The following is a 15,026-nucleotide window of genomic DNA, read 5'->3' on the forward strand; positions in this document are numbered from 1 at the left end:
TTCCTATCAGAAAAAAATACTGTGAAGAAAATCCAAGCAACTTTTACTGTCCTTAAAAGGTGATGACAGACACAAAAAAAAAAAATAAAAAAAAAAAAACACACATCATTGTAAATTCAATACATTCATCGTTCCACTCAGAATCTAAAACACACATCATTGTAAAATCAATACATTCATCGTTCCACTCAGAATCTAAAATCATAAATATTATTGAACACAGGAAATAGCCAATAGCTTTTCTATACATGGGTACTGAATTAATAGAATTATGAAGTAGGTACGAAAAAAATACAAAATTGAAATTGCAAAACAAATACAACCTTTTGATTTATTAATACACTAATACAGATAAGTACATTTTTTTAAAATTATTAAATAAAAATAACATGATATTTAAGAATGTACTTAATTTTAAACTCTGAATACTTTTTCAGGGTACTAAAAGTCTAAAACTATTAGAGAATATAGCCAACTTTATACTCTGTAAAATATTTATATTTATAAATATTTATTTAAGAAATTGATTTAACTATATTTGTAATTCCCTATTCTAGTAAATGGTTATGTAATATCAATAATAATTTTTATTTTTATTATTTAATTATTTATAAATTAACTTAACTTGAATTTGATTAAAAGTAACTCGTTATTTATTAAGTTAATATCAATTATAATAAGTTAAGTTAAAAATTAAGTTAATGAAAATTAAATTTAAAAAAGTTAAGTTAAAAGTTAAAATTTACTTAACTTTTAACTTTTTAACGCGTTTATGCCCAGGCTTGGATATTATTAATTTGGAATTTATTAAAGATACCTATTATAGGTCAATTTTATTTTTTAATTCCATAGATAAGTAGATAATATGTTTTATACCTAGACTGACATACCGTCTCCGCTCAGAATCGTTTTTCTTATACATTGATATTATATCATTGAATTCAAATTTAATACTATCTATTGTACAGTGACCCACTTGTAATCTACTGTACAGCAGAGTGACATCCACTTACCCACCTTTTTTATTCTGTTGTTATACAGTCTCATATTATTGCTATAGTAGTATTTTAGTTACTGCAGAGTGCAGATCATACAAAATAAATACGTATAAGAGTGTAATAGAAGACCTTCTGTGTTCAAAAATAATAATTAAATCATATTATATTATTGGAACTATTCACATTTGCTTGATTTACTGACTAATTTTTTTTTTCTGCGTGGATACTGTTTAGGTACTCTATTATAATAAATAATAATATTTTAAGATATAGTTTAGGTAAAACTTATAAAGTACCTATTATTAAAAAAAAAAAAAAAATCCCTAATACATAGTATTTACGTTTTAATTATTTTGTATTTCCAGGAACATACTTGAATATTCCCGTTCATGGGAATTTCTGGTAGTTCCAACCGTATACAGCTAATACTATTTCCACACCATAATTATAATACCTATACATGTTTTAGAAGTTTAAGTTAGTAACCTACTGTAATTGGTTGAGAATTTAATTAAATTTGTTTTAATAAGTGATACTTAATATTCTGGGTACCTATTAATTTATAAGTTATATAGATAATGCTTTTTCTTTTTTTTTTTTTGAAATATTAAAAGTCAATTTACTATACTATGAAGTACACATATAATACACACTAATTCTTTCTGAATGAAATATTTATACCGATTAAATCAAATTAAAATGTTTAAACACTTCAGACTACACCATTAATATACATTAAATAACAATAATATTATGCAGTTTGCTTAAGTTTTTACATACCTACGTATAAATTAAAAAACAATTTGAATAGGATATTTAATTAATAATAAATTCGAAAAATTGGGAGTATTGATACAAATAAACAGGTAAGTGCGATGAAAATACCTATCCCTTATAAGTTATAAGTAGCAATATAGCCTATATACAAATCCACAGTGATTGGATAAAGTGATTAAATAAAAAATGTGTTTCGTCGGGATGTGTGGCCACATAACTAGGAAAACTCAATATTCGTTTCACACAATTTTGGATTATACATATTTTATTCAGGTTATTATCAAACAAAATGTAAAAAAATATTCACAAGCAATGTTTATTTTTGCTTTGCATACCAGAGGGCTCTGGCCACTGAATTCTTCGCTCGCTAATCCTGATTTAATCTTTTTTTTGCGACTTGAGAGTTTTATCATTGTTACTCCATCGTCATAAATATAAATTTGACCAAGTTTTGGTTATTTAGATGGTAAGCTTTGTGGAGCTTGACCAGCAGTTATCGTGGATAAAATACCACAACCCAAATTTACATCAAAATTCTGAGTATTAAACGAAGCAAGTACAAAAAAAAAGAATGTAAACTCTGATATTTTGTATAACAGATTTATTAATTTCACCATCATCCATGAAATAAATCTTTTAATAGGTACTTGTGGATACACATCATGTTTATAGAGGAGATTTCCGTAGCAACAGTTGCAAGTGTTTGTAGATCTCAATTTTCATTTTTAAATTACATTTTTCTATTATGACACCAAATACCGATATCTAAATCTTTAGGCTCATCTGCTTGTTCATGCTCTAATTTGTATTTCTTTGATTTCCTGTCGTGATACTCATGTTATCGTTTATTCTTTTCTCTATTTTTGGATTGATTTCTTATATAGTGTTCTTTTTATCGTAACACGGGTTCTTCATCTGATATCTGACGCCTCACGCCTATTTCCATCCATCTTAACATTTACAAAATAACTTTAATATTGGTTGCCATCGTAATATTTATTTGACGAAGCTATTTTTCAAAACGTTATTGTGTAATAGAGATATTTTATATTTTATAATAATTTATTTATTATTATATAAATACATTGCACAATCTGTTATTTGATTTTTACTTGTAATAGTAGCTTTATCTTTATACTTATAATATTATAGGTACCCATTTTTTATAAGCACCTCTTAACCTCTACATTCATTAATCCAAATATTTTATAATAATAATTTGTGGTTTTTGTTTATCAGTGTGACGTATAATGTATAACGTGTACACTGAATCACTCTCGCAAAATCCCAATCGCTAACTGAAAATAAAACGTAACCTTTTACAAAATTAATTGCTTGGCAATGATCGAAATAATAAGTGTCACTTGGTGCGTGTTACTGTTAGCGGATCCTTACTCAACTCAACTCAACTTGAATCGTTTTGGTAAAAATGTTAGACGTTTTCAAAATATATCATGGTATATTATTGTGCAAGCGTAGGTATTTCATTATTTCCATAGAAACTATATTTAAAATATCAATATGAAAAAAATGTATGAATAAATATACCTACCTATTAATTTTGTTTTGGACAGGAATGTGTATTAGGAATACATAAATTCATTTGGAAGCAAAGACAAAAAAAATTTTATTATAGATATGACTGTACCTACATTTCTGAATGTATAAAAAAAAAAGGAGATCGTACCAACGTTCAAAATCGTTGCAAAATAAAATACCTACTGATAAAGAACTATTTTAACTTTAGCTTGTTAATGTTTTAAATTATAATATTAACTAATTTTTTCTTGAATAGTTAATTAGTACAATAAATTGAACTCGAATAACCATATTTGTACAATACCACTAATTTAACAATATATTTATTTACCACTACGGCATTACCTAAACGATAATAGTTGTTTTTTATGGTATACACTATACAGTCTCTAAATTTTAATTGCATTATTAAGAGTCAATTGCTATATTATTTCTTACAAACATTAAAAAAAAAAAATTATGATAAATTATATTAATTTTAGATATACACCGATAAAAATTACAAAAACTCTAAACATATCTTCATACCTATCTAAAAATATAGTTACTTTACTATCTATTGTTAAAATTAATTAAATCCATCATTATTCTTGATTTTATCCTCCAATCTTATATATTTATTTAATGTATAAACTGTAATTTGAGTTATGCACAACTAATATATTACAAATCTATATGAATAAATATTTTTTTAATTGTATTTTAATGAGAATAACGTAAAAATAGGTACATACTGAATATTTTCACTTGACCATGATTATAAATATTAAATACAATAAATTATATTTCCTAAAAATAAAAATATCTAAGTGTTAGTAATAATCTTGATACTATAGACTATACCTATTTTTAATCTATAACCACACACACTACAATATTATTAGTAAATAACTTGGGAATTCCTTTTTAGAATAAAATATTATTTCTTATTTATTTAATTAATAATGTATTTAATAATAATTATATGTCTATATAAATGTGATAATACAAAAAATAATTTGATAAGACCTTTATTCAAAAATCTGTACGTAGCCGTAGGTACCTACCTGGTACCTCATGCCTAACTTCTAATATTATTACTTATTAGTTAGAAATGCTATGATAGTTAAAATAAATAAAACAGAAGGTAACATTTTTTTTCTACGATAGTTATTAATCAGTAATCACTTATAGTAAAAATGTCATTCTAGAATAAAAACGTGTGTAATACTGTAATAGGTAAGAAAAACAACAATTATTTTTGAAGTTTCTAATGAGAATATAGCTTAATCTTTTGAAGAATATTATCATATATTAATGTAATTTAATAAAGATGATATGAAAAATGGTTAAATGATTTAAACACGAACACAACATAATATAAGACATAAATACACCTAAGTTTTTTCATGAACTTTCAAATTATTAATTTTAAATAACTTTATTTAAAATTAATAATTTAACTATTGAAGCAATAAAAGCATATTAACTTAATTCTAATTCATTTTTATTTCAAATATTTAAATAGTCATTAGTCACCTATAAAAATTTAATTCTACCTATATATTTTAACTGTATATGACTTATACATAAAAACTACAGTTATATAATTTTGGTTTATAGTTATTAATAAATAAATTGAAAATATATGTTAAGGTAAGTTTGTAAATAAGTTATAATATATTAATCATTTATTTTATTTCAATATTTATAAATTCAAAAATAAAGTACCGTACAGAAGGAAGTTTTCATCAACATCGTTTTATCTTGTAGCAGGTTTGTAGTAAATAAACTAGTTATTTATAACTACTAGGTATTGAAATTATATAGGTATTAATGTTTTCTATCAATATTCATGCATTAATCATTACCTATTTATTATTATTAATCTATTATAATTTATAACTATCATTATGTATTTTTGTCATTCACTATATTATTTTGTTTAATGTTGTTTTATTTATAAATACTATTTGACATTTGTGCTTAAGATATGTGTTGTCTCCGTCTTACAAGTGCATAACATAGCAAATTTATACTCAGCAGATAACGTTTAACTCTATTAGTTTAAAAAATAGAGTGAATTGACCTATTATGAAACTTGGTGATAAGAACATTATCTGTGTTTTTATGAGAGTTTTCTAGGACAGCTCAGTTTTTAAGTGAGTTATGAGTATTTTTAATTTATGCTATATTATAAGTATAACTTGCTAAAAAATTGAACTATCGTAAAAAACCCACATACAAACACAGAAGATAATTTTATTAACATCAAGTTTCATAATAGGTCAGTTCATTCTGGTTTTTGGACTAACAGCTAAACGTGATCTGCTGAGCGTAAATTTTCTATGTTACACACTTGTAAGAAGGAAACAACAAATGGCCGTGTAGCGTCTTCTTAATATAAAAATGATCTGTTTAATTCCAATTTCAGATGAGATTATTCTGAAAAGTAATCGAGATGAAAATCTTACAACGCTAAAAGTATTATTTAAAATTCAGCTGAAACGTCATAATTGTTCAAAACTTTATGTTCGTAGGATAAACTCTAGGATTTTAATTTAAAGATTGTTTTTATTACGTTATTTAGAATTGTGTTTTTTTTCTCTCTCTATAATTGGTATTATACTATTATTAAGTAGGTTAATATTAAGTAAGTGCTACGTAATTTAAAAAAAAAAATCATACATTAAATCGTATTTTTATATTTTACTGTTGTATGTATATGGTGTAACAAAAATAAGTTGGAAATTAATAAGTCGTAATCAGAGTTTCGATTAATTTAGTAATATAACTCTACATATATTATGAGCAAATTTGATTTTAATGAACTAGGTATTGGTATTATGATGTATTAGAAAAGTAATAATCTTCCAGTAAATCTCAGACCAAACCCTACTGCTACAATCAAGTTATTCAATTCTCAAACGTTATAATTTATACAATAAAATATAATTTAGACTTAAATTGTTTAACCTAACGATGTGCTTTAGCCATTGCTACCGTGGATGATTTTAATAAAAAAAATCTCGTAAACCTGTAGGTATTCATATAAATACAAGATAAAAATCTTAAATAATTACATTTCGAATTTCAGGACTAAAAATAGTATGCTACGGGTAATTTTAATAATCGAATAACGTTATTCTTATATATTAATAACACATTTTAAAGCTAATAATTTTAATATTATCCGGAAAATATTAAGAGTAAATCTTGAGTTTTTTTTAATTTCATACATTAGGTACTGTTACCTTTTTGTATATATACTATATAATATTATTTAATTTGAAGGAAATTGCGTTTTCACAAATGTAGAATTATCAAATGATAATGAGTCATAACCTAATCTATAAGTTTTTCCAAGCGCACTGAAGTGAATCTATGTGTCTACCTGAAATTTACGAAAGCCGAGTGGTCCCGAGAAATATAATATTTGTTATATCAACTGTAGAGGAATAATTTTATAGACTTGGACAGAATATGGTACTTTGCCATAATTGATAATATACCTAAAACCAATTTGGTGTTTGTTCATTACCTTTATAGTACCTCCGGTTGGGATGTCACACTATTCCAAATTGTTAAAGGAAATAGCGTGCCAGGTGTCAAACGGTAACGGTCGAGGTTACTAAAGGTGTTCTTGTAACGGAAATTGTGGTACCAAAAGGTTTAAATCTTTAAACGTAGTATGCAATTCAATATAGCTTATGTAATCTATAAATAGTACCACCAAAGGCGCCCATAGGGTAATTTTCAAGGGAGGAATCAAGTTAAACGAGATTCCTAAACCTATTTATCCTATAAAGGTACTCATTTGGTCAATAATTGAAAAGCTTAAATTCTATTAAATTTTTTTTTCACAATATTTATAAAAGTAGTTATTTAATATATTATAATATATTTAGTAAATTATTTTCCAACCCTTGCCACTCCAATTATGTAATTGAACATGTATATAAAAATAAATAGCTCTTTGATTTTTCTAATATTTTCTTTATTTAAATATGTAATACTAATACCTATTTGTGTATTTTAATTTTTTTGTTAATTATTAAGTTTTATACTTAATGCAATACAGTTATTTTAATATCAAACATTGATTTAGTATAGGTACCTAATATATATTTTATAAGCTATTAAACATAATATAATATATATATATTATCATATTATATTATATAACATTATGATCTGACATGATTATGTCCAATAGTTTATGTAGTTTATCTTGTGTTTGATACTATACGCCAATATCCTCGCCTACGTAATTAATTCATATATTTTATGACATTATTCAGCAAAAGGACTTGGCTAATGATATATTATCCATACATGCAGTTACTGTTAACATAACTGATTCGAAATGGTTTTAATATTATCAATATTGAATAGTAATAATTACTATAGGTATCTGTGCATTTTGTTTTTGTCAATTTCAGGACTGATCATGATTTGAGCAAAGGGCGGTGCCCCAACTACATCCCCCGACTATATTAATTACAATAACAATAATATAATAATTATCTGGTGAGGACGCACATCACAGGATACGAAACAAGTAATTTAACTGAAATAATAATAATAGAAGAGACGTTATTTCTACTCTGTGGTGGCCGCCGTCATCGTCGGACAATGTGTGTGGCGCGTGTGTGATGCAATAATAAAACGGTAATAATAATTGGCCGAGTGCGAATTTCCTGCCGCGGACACGAGACGGCTCTACGCGGTAGACAGATGTGTTACGTGTAGCGTTGTAATAGCGTTTTGGCCTCTGTCCCGCCAAATCTCTTTATTTTCGTACAGTCTCGGCGGCGGCAGTGAATAAATAATAACGCATCAATTTTATAATAGTTGGACGTGATAAACATTTAAAAAAATTACATAATATTACCTACCTATGCCGTTATCATAATATTAATATATATATATTTTTTTTACCTTTGGTTTTCGCATGGCTCCTCCTCCACCACCACCACCACCACCACCTCCGCCACCACCGCTGACGCCGGCTACCGGTTACTAATTTAACCGCAACCTCGACTACTGTCACTATTACGGTTCCGATTGGCTTTCGTCTCCGGTGAAATCCGTTCGCGGATATCCGAGCCGGCCCCACGGGGGCACACGCCGCCGGTGGTCGTAAGCGCCGGATCGCCAGGGGCGCGTAAAATATAAAGAATGAAGTACAACTCAATGTATAATATTACACGTCTACGGACGAATTGAGTCCGGCAAAATTATCCTCGAAAATAAGGGCTGGACGCGGTTCGTAAACAAAAAAAAAAATCGAAAGCCAAACAAAGTTCTCGCGCCAAAGTCGCACACGCGTCCGGCGGCGGTCGTTACGGCACTGCGCTCTTCTTCCTATGGGACTTGCGCTTCGCACGGTCCGCGCGCGCCGGCTCCGTGGGCGAGCGCACACACAACGCACGTATCCGTGGTAACCGCGGTAGCGGTAGGTATATAGCGGTTGTGCTCAACGGTTCATATTATATAGCGACGCGCATTTTTTATGTACACACACACACACACACACACACACATGGTGTATACACACGACTTTGCGGAAAAATGTATATAATATTATATAAAAAAAATGCACGCGCGTCCGACCGATGGTGCAGGTGGCGGCATTCTGTTATGCGTACGCAAAGGTTTTATTATTTTGTTTTGTTTTTTTTTTTTTTTCGCAAAAGTATATAATTATTACTTTTATAGTTTTATACCGTTTAAATGGCACGGCCTCACATTGTAAACGCGAGTGAATTTTATTCGTTTATTATTATTATATTTAGTTTTTACGATCTCTTTTTAACTAAAGTTTCCGTTTCTAATCAAGCTTTTTTCTGCTATTTTTTACGATAAATATTATGTCATAATAATTTACATAATATACCCACTATGGGCTACGCGTATTGTATAATAGTGCATTGCGTATTACAGTGCGGACACAGTTATAGGTAATTCCATAAATTCTTAACAGTTAATACTTAATAGAATCAATCGTCTATAACAATTGTCTAGTAAAACTTAGAACTTATTCCTATTGGCTATTGCCTATTTATATCTAGATAAAAATGGATAGTATAGGTACCTACTAATATCATAATTTATAACAGACAATATTATATTTTTGCGTTAACCAATAATAATCATATATTTTTATGCACCGAAAGTTTGGTTTTCGATAGAGGTCAAAACGTTGGAAAGCGTCCTTTTTCCGTCCAGCTGGTGGTAAAGTGGAAATCCCAAGAAGTGTCGGGCGGTAAAGTGGAAATCCCAAGAAGTGTCGGGCGGTAAAGTGGAAATCCCCAAAAGTGCTGGGTGCACATATCACGCGCGTATCACCTACATAACCAAACTGAAATCTATACCATGGTCCTCACAAAACATACACTTTTGGTTACATCTCATATTATTCATATTATAACCTCCATGGCTCCATGTATGACGCTTAAGCCCCGTTCACACGATCGAATAATTTGTCAAATATTTGATGTATGTCAAACTTCAAATATTTCAGAAATGGTTCTAAAATATTTGGAGTTTGACAAACGTAAAATATTTGACAAATTATTTGATCGTGTGAACGGGGCTTTAAAATAAATAAAACCAAATCGTTTCTTTCATGAAATATGAAATCAGAATAATTATAGTCTGGTTGTTGCATAGATTCCTGCAATACCTTTGCTGTGATCTATGAACGCATAGGCGTGACAAAAAATAGTATGTTTGCCTCATGCGGGAAGGCAATTTAAGTCTTAAGCGAAATACGTCGCCCGCGATTGAAATAGTTCTCTTCCCACCCTAGCCACACAATATACTATTTTAATTTATACTTCGTGATTCGATATACACCGATCGTTCGAGTGTTTTCATAGAACTAGAAAAATTAACAGTGTAGGTATCAACTATGCAAAAATGTATTTATTATTACATTTAGTTACGATTAACTTGAAAAATATTCTCAGCTTAAGGCTGCAAACACGTCTTATACTACTCGTCAACCGAATAACAAGTGTCAATCAATTGTTAACAAATGCAGTTTCATGAGAGAACAGTTTTCAAATTTCCAGCTATACATATTTTATAGTTTAATATATATTAATTTATTATTAATAGATAGTACCAATATCCTATATACAAATCTAAAAAGTTAAAGTTTTTTATTTATTGTTTAATCAAAGTAGAGTACTTGCAATGTGATCACAATTAACGGTACCACTGTCAGTTGCGTAATTACGGGGGGGGGGGGATTAGGTTATTGTACCCCTCCCCGTATTTTATTTTTAAACTAGCAAACCATATTGAAGTACTTAATTAAGTTTAAATATTATTATTTATGGCGTCAAGTACTATAGTATATTTTAGAATATAGAATATAGAAATAATACGTAATAAAAAACCCGAATTCCTTGTGCTAGCTGTACGCATGACTTCTTCGTAATAAACTTCGTAATTTCAGACATTTTTTTTTCAGAAACCTATGCATTTCATCGAATAGTGAACAATGGTGTAATCAGAATTTGTCTGTCTGATTCAGTTTCAACTTTCAAAGTATAACCTTTTGAAGGAATTTTGAGTATCTAACGTCTACACAGATGATTCCACGAATCTACAGAACTCTATTAAAAGTATGTAATTATTTATGGTGCATGTATACAATATACGTTCTTATTTTACATGAATCATAATAATGGTTGTACCGAATTACCGAGAGGTGCTGAATATTATGATACAAATATCGATATTCTTATAAACTTTGGAGTGGCTCAATATTCTTAAAAATTCCCAGTATTATAGTTCTTTAATGTGGCGTACGAAGACGTATTTATAATATATTTTACTACCCATCGCATATTCGCATATCAATAAGATAGCTGCAATACGCGCACGCTGTATACCACATCACTAGTTGAACGTAATTCGCAGTGGCGCAAAAACTTTACGGGGACGCGAGATGTGGGTCGTTATTTGTCTATATACCTATATAGCTGTTATTTCATTTTTTTTCTCCCTTTTTTATTCCACTCACCGTCATAGTATTATTTATATATTGTTATATGAGATTAAAATTATTACGACCGAATAACGCTTCGTGAAGATTATTGTAAACAACGGAGATTAAATTATTTAAAACCTTTACCTACCTATAAATACATTGAACACATTATTTTTATCTCGCGTCCATAAAACATATTAATATATTTAATTATTCTGCGGTGTTTGTAACTTTGTCTTTCTATACGTTCAACCATTTGAATCACTATTGCTATTTGGAATATATTATAAAAAAATGTTATCGTTGGGTCTAATTGCTGCTATCGTGCTATCTTAGGAAACCAAATTATTGCTCTCAACAATTTGCAACGATGTAATTGTAATTAAATCTGATTGGCGGTATTTCAGTATTTGCCGTACATTCCGTATAATTATATTTTAGGACAACCAACATTTTGGTATCAGCAGGATTTCTTCATATCATAATAATTTTCAGGTAAAGAGTGAATGACATTAATTTTTCACCACATAACCCGAAAAGTATACAACATATATGTATTCCTTTTTTATAATATAAAAACAAATCATTTGCTCTATTATACAGTATATTTTGAAAGTATCGCATAACCGAGTAGGGCATTGTAATAAATTATATGTGTTGAATAATTTAATTTGAATTCAATAATAAACATTTCAAACGAAAAACAAATCTGACAGATACTATTTAATCCCTATTCCTAATGATATTAATTTATTACTCATTTATATTGATGTTAGTTATTAGTTATTATATTAGTGATACCATTGATTATACAGACCTGGTTTATACCATCAATGGTTATACGGTAGCTTAAACTATTTCATTAAAATCCCAAAACATAGTAAATATTATAAGATTATGTCATATATTTTTGTTATTATTTACGCATAATGGCCTATGGTAAACATTTTCAAGTTACCGTGATTAAATTTTTTTAATTACTACATAATATTAACTAAAAACGTTAGAGGAAAAATCGTTATTTTTTCTTTAAATATCTAATTCTGCTAACATTTTAACTGCCTACATACATAATAATATAATGTCTATAAATTAATTTGGAAAAATATTGTATCTTTATATTATATTTAATTTAAATTTAATTGATTAATTATTTACCAACCCATAAAAAAGTTCAGTAGGTACGTCCAATGGTATTAATTTACGAGGAGGTAAATAATTAATTATGTTCAAAATGTTTATAAAATTGTAATAAGCTATTATTTTCCGTGGTAACAGTAAATGATTATATTTTGTATAAATAATTTTAAATCACCGATAGGTAGTTTACAGGCAAGTATAACTGTTCAGTGTCCATTAAACAGACAATTCTGATACCATATTATTTGCTACAGTAGTTGCTAATAAAAAGTAGTAGTCTAAACAAGAGGACACAAATCCATAACATTTCTCCAAAGACCTTAAATTGTATAATAGTATACAGGGTGATCCATTTAACATAAGACACTTTACCGTTTAACCATCTACTTTTCGTGTAATAAGTGTCTTACGTTAAATGGATCACTCTGTATTTTCCTACATTCTATATCATAATGTACTGCATCTAAATTGTTAACATTTAATTACAATAATCATTATTTTGATATTTTTAGATCTAATGTTGGTTAAATATATTTTATAAAGGTTTTTGTTGCACTTAAAAAACTACCTCACAAATAATATAGGTAATAGAGTTCACAACAGACTTACTTATCACAAAAATCCTTGAAACTCCCAAATGTCCTCTTTAACTCTTATAAAAATCTCACTAGAAGGCGTGTTTTTGGGGAAGCGAGATAAAGGTGTCTTTTTTCGTCATTTAGGTGTATTACAATTTATAATATTATACATTTTAACACTAGAGTATTATATGTATCCTATGTCTTGTACAATACTAAATTATTAATGATTCTTTTGTTTCCATGTTTATTTTTCTGTCGCCAGTTTATATTATAGCTTGTCAAACTCATACATGTAAGACATAATTAAATGCACACGTGTATATAAAGGTTATAGGTATATGGAAAAAACACAAATTTTAAAGGCAAATCTACATTTTAAAAACACAACTGTATCTGATATTGTTGTACTAAAGATTTTAAATTTTAAATCATTGACAACCAAAGAATGAAACGTAAAGTACAAAATGATAATAATTAGTCATAATTTTAGAAGCCTATAAGGTTACTGAGAAAAATTTGATGACCAAAGGTAAAGTAATATTTATATAGTTCAAACTTCAAAAGTACGTAAAATTACGTTTTAAAATATATTAGTATTTTGTAAGTGTTAATACTTTAATTAATATTTTAGATTTAAAAATGTATCTGATTAACAAAGAAATTAAAGAAACGGAAGTATGACGATCAAATGGATACGTCTGAAATGTCTGTGACTTTAAATGTTCGTGTTCCTGATAAAGATCCAAATAATATAATAAAAAACCTTGAGTTTCTTCAGGTAATTTAAAATATTCTATTGTGGTTTAGGACAGTAAAAATAGAAACATTTAAAGAGATTTGCTAAATAAATTTATATGGCTAAGTTACAGGAAAAAAAAATAATGGTGTTTATTGTCATGTGTGTATTATATTTGGACGAGATTGTGGTAGGATAAGCGATCAAAAGCTTGGAGTTTTAATTTTAAGCCTCAATAAAAAAAAAAAAAAAACTATAATGCAGATATCCTACAATATAATATTATACATTCATATAACTACGAGTACTTTAAAAATATATTTTTAATCGCTTAGAATAAGTAAATATTTATTCATATAAATAAAAGAATACAAAATATATCTAAGATCTGCTTTGAGGAAAGAGATACGGAAGGATATTTAATATTCATCCTGGGTTACTATTGTCGCCGAAAGAAGTTTTTAACAAGTATGCCAAAATATGCTATATATATTCAATCTTTATCATTATTTTTATAAAAATGTTTTTATGTTTATATCAATGTATATGTAATTGTTGAAGCTAATTGTAAATCTACAAAGTTTCTAAAAATAAAAAAAAAATAAAAAAAATATATCAATGCATGTACTTATACATTTTATTAAAGTATTTTAACAAAGTATACTGCAACCGTTAATGCATGAAACTATTGTTCATAATAATATGAAAAAATATTATGTTGATATTTATTATAGTTATTACTTATTAGTTATTATAATTTTAAATTATTTGTACGCCTAATAGAGTTATTATTGTTATATTTTTATTATATTTGTTTAAATAAGTATGTACGTCTCTTTTTTGTTGTGAAGGGCACGCAAATGACAGATGAAAGATACCAGCTTGATCATGTTCAATACAAATTCCTTAGTTTCACTAGCTATATCCTTAAAATAGAATTCCCTCCCCACAACATTTTTCTATCACTCATAAAATTGAGTCACTCTGACATAAAAATTGTTCAATGAACTCCTCTCTGGTATAATCGATGTATATATTCTTCTTCCTGATTTAAAATTTAAAGTTCCTCCTCATATCATAAGAAATATAATATCATATAGAATATAACTGTAATCCTAGATTCAGAAACTAAATACTGATGTAATTTGAGTGCAGTTATTGATGTACACAATAATTAACGTCATAAATATTTTATTTAGTTAAAAAATCAACATTCTTTATTTCAGTAAGAACAATTAAATTTGTTTTGAAATAATTTAATTATTAAAAAA

The 15,026-nt window shown here is 27.7% G+C and overlaps 1 protein-coding gene across 2 annotated transcripts in view; it reads right to left on the minus strand.

Annotated features, from left to right (window-relative positions):
- The window catches only part of LOC100568906 (potassium voltage-gated channel protein Shaw), a 155,416-nt gene extending 146,754 nt beyond the window's left edge, over positions 1 to 8,662 (minus strand). For both annotated transcript variants that reach the window (XM_029491334.1, XM_029491335.1), the window contains exon 1: positions 8,235 to 8,662. The gene's annotated coding sequence lies outside the window, so the exon portion shown is untranslated. The remainder of the gene's footprint in view (positions 1 to 8,234) is intronic.
- Between the last annotated feature and the right edge of the window lie 6,364 nt (positions 8,663 to 15,026).

Source organism: Acyrthosiphon pisum, chromosome A3 (genome assembly GCF_005508785.2).
Source record: "Acyrthosiphon pisum isolate AL4f chromosome A3, pea_aphid_22Mar2018_4r6ur, whole genome shotgun sequence".
Lineage (NCBI taxonomy): Eukaryota > Metazoa > Arthropoda > Insecta > Hemiptera > Aphididae > Acyrthosiphon > Acyrthosiphon pisum.